The sequence below is a fragment of the Musca autumnalis genome, unplaced genomic scaffold, assembly GCF_047663935.1.
Source record: "Musca autumnalis isolate F117 unplaced genomic scaffold, ASM4766393v1 scaffold_4, whole genome shotgun sequence".
NCBI lineage: Eukaryota > Metazoa > Arthropoda > Insecta > Diptera > Muscidae > Musca > Musca autumnalis.
This window is the reverse complement of record NW_027411977.1, coordinates 55,809,885-55,816,000: the sequence shown is the minus strand read 5'-3', so window position 1 is coordinate 55,816,000 and position 6,116 is coordinate 55,809,885.

The window sequence follows — 6,116 nt, the reverse complement described above, 5'->3', positions numbered from 1 at the left end:
ACAACTCGATTATGTGGAGAAAACTTAACTCTTCATTCATTTTTCGCGCATTTTATAAAATGCTCAAAAAATGCATTGTAAACAAACCCACTTGTTGCTTTTATTTTGAAGTTTTAGGAATTCAAGAAAAACAAGGGTTTTATAGATTTTTTTCATTTAAATCTACCTCTTTACTTATACCATGATTGAATTTATGTCAAATTTTGACATCTTATGTTGCCAACAATTGCCGATGCGGCTACCTGTGTATTTGTACCATGCACCAGACACTACATGGCACAATTACCCAGGTATGTCAATTTATTTTTTTTTCATTCGAGTATGCATAAAACTTCAAAACAATTGCTCTGTTCCACAACCTGCATGAAGCTACTATTTTTTACTACCATAACATTTTTACCTTTATGTTACCGAAAAAGATAGTAAAAATTACCCAGCAAAATGTTCGATGCCAAAGATGACATTCAATCATGGGTGCAAGTGATCTAGCATGTCATCTTTTTAGCATCTTCATCGATGAATTTTATATGAGCGTGGACCCCAAAAGATGACGTTCTTTTCTGGATCCTAAGCATGTCATTTTAACCAATGCGTTGACATGTCATTTCCACCAATGCTTTGGCATGTCATTTCCACTAATGATTTGACATGTCATTTTCACCAATGCTTTGACACGTCATTTTCACCCATGCTTTGACATGTCATTTTAACCAATGCTTTGGCATGTCATTTTCACCAACCCCTTGGCATGAAATTTTCATGTCTTGTTTGGAAAATGGAAATGCTGTATTGAAATATGGTTTTCATGAAAAACAAAACTCTTTATTAATTCAAACGAATTCATGAAATAGCTACAATTAATTTATCAGTTTAGTTTTTCAAAAGTTGACCTCCAAAATTGCAATGCAAAAGATTACTTCCTCCGTTCTCCGCAACTGATATTCTTTCATCTTACAAAAGGTTTTTTCAATTATCTTCCCATCACCAGTTCAGTTTTCAACATGGACTACAAATGCACACCTTTAAGTATTTTTATTTCGTAAATTACTTTTATTTTATAATTTTGTTATTTTATAACAACATTTTGGTAATTTATACTCTTTTGTTTTAATGACGGAAATATGTAGGGATCTACAACCCGGCTTGCTTTAGGGATCTCTAAGAACAAAATGTAATGAACGGGGAGGAGAGACTTTTTATGGAAAATACCATTTATGCTTAATTAATTTATTTTTAATTGTTTCTTTCCAAAAGTAGTTTCTTCTTTATTTTCAGATTCTTGTTCCTTTTCGTTTCGGACTTTTTTTTTCAAATTCCAAGAAGCGATATTTGATTGATTTCATTCTATGTCAGATTTACAACAGACAAGGGAACTCTTAAATGTGTGCAGTCCGATTCTATTTTTAGCTCGATGGTTGGGACTTCATATAATACCAATTGTTTAGAAGTTTTAGTTGTTTGATATGCAGGAAATGTGAGACATCACGACGACAGTTTTAACAACTTTGGTCTGTTCCAGAAACTGCAAGAATCTACTCATTTTTACTACGATAACAATTTTTCCTTTATGTTATCGGAAAAAATAGTAAAAATTAGTAGATTTTTGCAGTACTGGAACATACCAAAATGAAAATAAACAGGTGTGTAAATAAAAACACAAACATCATCTCTATTGGATCGATGGAATGGGTACAAATGCTGATGAAAAGATCGGATCTTTCACGACTTCCTTTGCATTGGTTCAAATCCTAATGAAAAGATCGGATCTTTCACGACTTCCTTTGAACCAATGCAAAAGATGACATGAAATCACATCATCGCAAAGAATCACTTCCGCCAAATTTTGCTGGGTCTGTTTTAAAATTTTCGTTGATTTATGTTTGTGAAAATTAAAAACATTTTTATTGTGGAAATAGCAAGCCTAATTGTATTGCTTTTTTGGAGAGCAAAGTTGCAAAGTGGGAAAATCATTTTTTGGGACATTTTCTTTTTTATTTTTAATAAAATACAACGTGTTTGGTTCCTTTATTGGCGGACAAATTGTTCTGTTTTGGCAAGCCAGCTGATTGCTTGCTGGTTTCTGCTGGGAAGTTGTCTGTTTACTTTTTACAGTTTTCTAGCAAAAGAGAATAAAAACTCCTTACTCTCTGAGAAAGTTCTTGCTGGTCAATTCTTGCTGGGAAAGTAACCAGACAGACCAAATACCAAAGCATATGCCTACCCAGCAAAATTTGACGGAAGGGGTTCTTTGCGATGACGTGATTTCATGTCATCTTTTGCATTGGTTCAAAGGAAGTCGTGAAAGATCCGATCTTTTCATTAGGATTTGAACCAATGCAAAGGAAGTCGTGAAAGATCCGATCTTTTCATCAGCATTCCATCGATCCAATAGAGATGATGTTTGTGTTTTTATTTACACACCTGTTTATTTTCATTTTGGTATGTTCCAGTACTGCAAAAATCTACTAATTTTTACTATTTTTTCCGATAACATAAAGGAAAAATTGTTATCGTAGTAAAAATAAGCTCTGTTCCAGAACTAAAAAGTTTTTACAATTTTTACCACTTTTACACATTTTGCGTTCCCGTACACAAAATTTATATGAAAATCGTTTACGACTTTTACAACTTTTACGACTTTTACCACTTTATAAAGTACGGGAACAGGTCAATAAGTAGATTCTTGCAGTTTCTGGAACAGACCAAAGTTGTTAGAACTGTCGTCGTGATGTTGTCTTACATTTCCTGCATATCAAACAACTAAAACTTCTAAACAATTGGTATTATATGAAGTCCCAACCATCGAGCTAAAAATAGAATCGGACTGCACACATTGCTATTTTAAAAGTTCCCTTGTCTGTTCTAAATCTGACATAGAATGAAATCAATCAAATCTCGCTTCTTGGAATTTGAAAAAAAAAGTCCGAAACGAAAAGGAACAAGAATCTGAAAATAAAGAAGAAACTACTTTTGGAAAGAAACAATTAAAAATAAATTAATTAAGCATAAATGGTATTTTCAATAAAAAGTCTCTCCTCCCCGTTCGTTACATTTTGTTCTTAGAGATCCCTAAAGCAAGCCGGGTTGTAGATCCCTACATATTTCCGTCACTAAACAAAAGAGTATAAATTACCAAAATGTTGTTATAAAATAACAAAATTATAAAATAAAAGTAATTTACGAAATAAATATACTTAAAGGAGTGCATTTGGAGTCCATGTTGAAATCTGAACTGGTGATGGGAAGATAATTGAAAAAACCTTTTGTAAGATGAAAGAATATCAGTTGCGGAGAACGGAGGAAGTAATCTTTTGCGTTGCAGCGGTGGTGATTACATTGCAATTTTGGATGTAAACTTTTGAAAAACTAAACTGATAAATTAATTGTAGCTATTTCATGAATTCGTTTGAATTAATAAAGAGTTTTGTTTTTCATGAAAACCATATTTCAATACAGCATTTCCATTTTCCAAACAAGACATGAAAATTTCATGCCAAGGGGTTGGTGAAAATGACATGCCAAAGCATTGGTTAAAATGACATGTCAAAGCATGGGTGAAAATGACGTGTCAAAGCATTGGTGAAAATGACATGTCAAATCATTGGTGGAAATGACATGCCAAAGCATTGGTGGAAATGACATGTCAACGCATTGGTTAAAATGACATGCTTAGGATCCAGAAAAGAACGTCATCTTTTGGGGTCCACGCTCATATAAAATTCATCGATGAAGATGCTAAAAAGATGACATGCTAGATCACTTGCACCCATGATTGAATGTCATCTTTGGCATCGAACATTTTGCTGGGCCCAGCAAAATTTGACGGAAGGGGTTCTTTGCGATGACGTGATTTCATGTCATCTTTTGCATTGGTTCAAAGGAAGTCGTGAAAGATCCGATCTTTTCATTAGGATTTGAACCAATACCAAGGAAGTCGTGAAAGATCCGATCTTTTCATCAGCATTTGTACCCATTCCATCGATCCAATAGAGATGATGTTTGTGTTTTTATTTACACACCTGTTTATTTTCATTTTGGTATGTTCCAGTACTGCAAAAATCTACTAATTTTTTTACTATTTTTTTCGATAACATAAAGGAAAAATTGTTATCGTAGTAAAAATAAGTAGATTCTTGCAGTTTCTGGAACAGACCAAAGTTGTTAGAACTGTCGTCGTGATGTTGTCTTACATTTCCTGCATATCAAACAACTAAAATTTCTAAACAATTGGTATTATATGAAGTCCCAACCATCGAGCTAAAAATAGAATCGGACTGCACACATTGCTATTTTAAAAGTTCCCTTGTCTGTCCTAAATCTGACATAGAATGAAATCAATCAAATCTCGCTTCTTGGAATTTGAAAAAAAGTCCGAAACGAAAAGGAACAAGAATCTGAAAATAAAGAAGAAACTACTTTTGGAAAGAAACAATTAAAAATAAATTAATTAAGCATAAATGGAATTTTCCATAAAAAGTCTCTCCTCCCGTTCGTTACATTTTGTTCTTAGAGATCCCTAAAGCAAGCCGGGTTGTAGATCCCTACATATGTCCGTCACTAAACAAAAGAGTATAAACTACCAAAATGTTGTTATAAAATAACAAAATTATAGAATAAAAGTAATTTACGAAATAAAAATACTTAAAGGAGTGCATTTGGAGTCCATGTTGAAATCTGAACTGGTGATGGGAAGATAATTGAAAAAACCTTTTGTAAGATGAAAGAATATCAGTTGCGGAGAACGGAGGAAGTAATCTTTTGCGTTGCAGCGGTGGTGATTACATTGCAATTTTGGATGTAAACTTTTGAAAAACTAAACTGATAAATTAATTGTAGCTATTTCATGAATTCGTTTGAATTAATAAAGAGTTTTGTTTTTCATGAAAACCATATCTCAATACAGCATTTCCATTTTCCAAACAAGACATGAAAATTTCATGCCAAGGGGTTGGTGAAAATGACATGCCAAAGCATTGGTTAAAATGACATGCTTAGGATCCAGAAAAGAACGTCATCTTTTGGGGTCCACGCTCATATAAAATTCATCGATGAAGATGCTAAAAAGATGACATGCTAGATCACTTGCACCCATGATTGAATGTCATCTTTGGCATCGAACATTTTGCTGGGTATGTATATTTTTCGAATAGAACGCGCTCTATTCTCGTCTGTACAACCAAAGGTAAACAGCTGTTTTGTTTGTACGCGATATAAATAAAGAAAACAACAGAAAACGAATGAAAAATAAAATTTTGCCGTGCAGAAGGAATTACATATGGGCGAAAAAAGTGACAGTTGCTATGCATGAATATGTAAAAAACATACCGTATAGAAACCCCATTACACTGTACGTGAGGGAGAGAAGCAAATGCAAAAACAACTCAGTGGGCGCCCTCACTATACAAAAAAGCAAAGAAGCTCGCCCCTGGTTTAGAGAGCTCCTCAATACTCTTTCCTACCCCCTATTGCCTAAAAACTGAATTTACTTTCCCGTGTGTCTAAACACGGACATACAAAGTGAGGTACACACCAGACACTACATGGCACAATTACCCAGGTATGCCAATTTAATTTTTTTTCATTCGAGTATGCATAAAACTTCAAAACAATTGCTCTGTACAACCACCACCTGCAAGAAGCTACTATTTTTTACTACGATAACATTTTTTCCTTTATGTTACCGAAAAAGATAGTAAAAATTAGTAGATTCTTGCAGTACTGGAGCAGACCAAATATAAACAAACTGTGTATGTGTGTGTGGTGTTTGGATAATATGCCAAACAATTTTAAAAACAATCAAATTCAATGATTTTTAAAATTGTTTTTAGACCATTTGTATGGAAGAAATTCCTGAGATTTGCATTGAAAAATCAGTTTATCATATTCACAACTCGATTATGTGGAGAAAACTTAACTCTTCATTCATTTTTCGCGTTTTTTTATAAAATGCTCAAAAAATGCATTGTAAGGAAACCCAGGAAAAACAAGGGTTCTAAAAATTTTTTAATTTAAATCTAGCTCTTTACTTAAGGGGAGTACACACTAACAGTCAAAACTGACATTCAACGTACTTTTAGGACAATTTTCCGGCAAATAACAACTTTTATTTAGCTAAA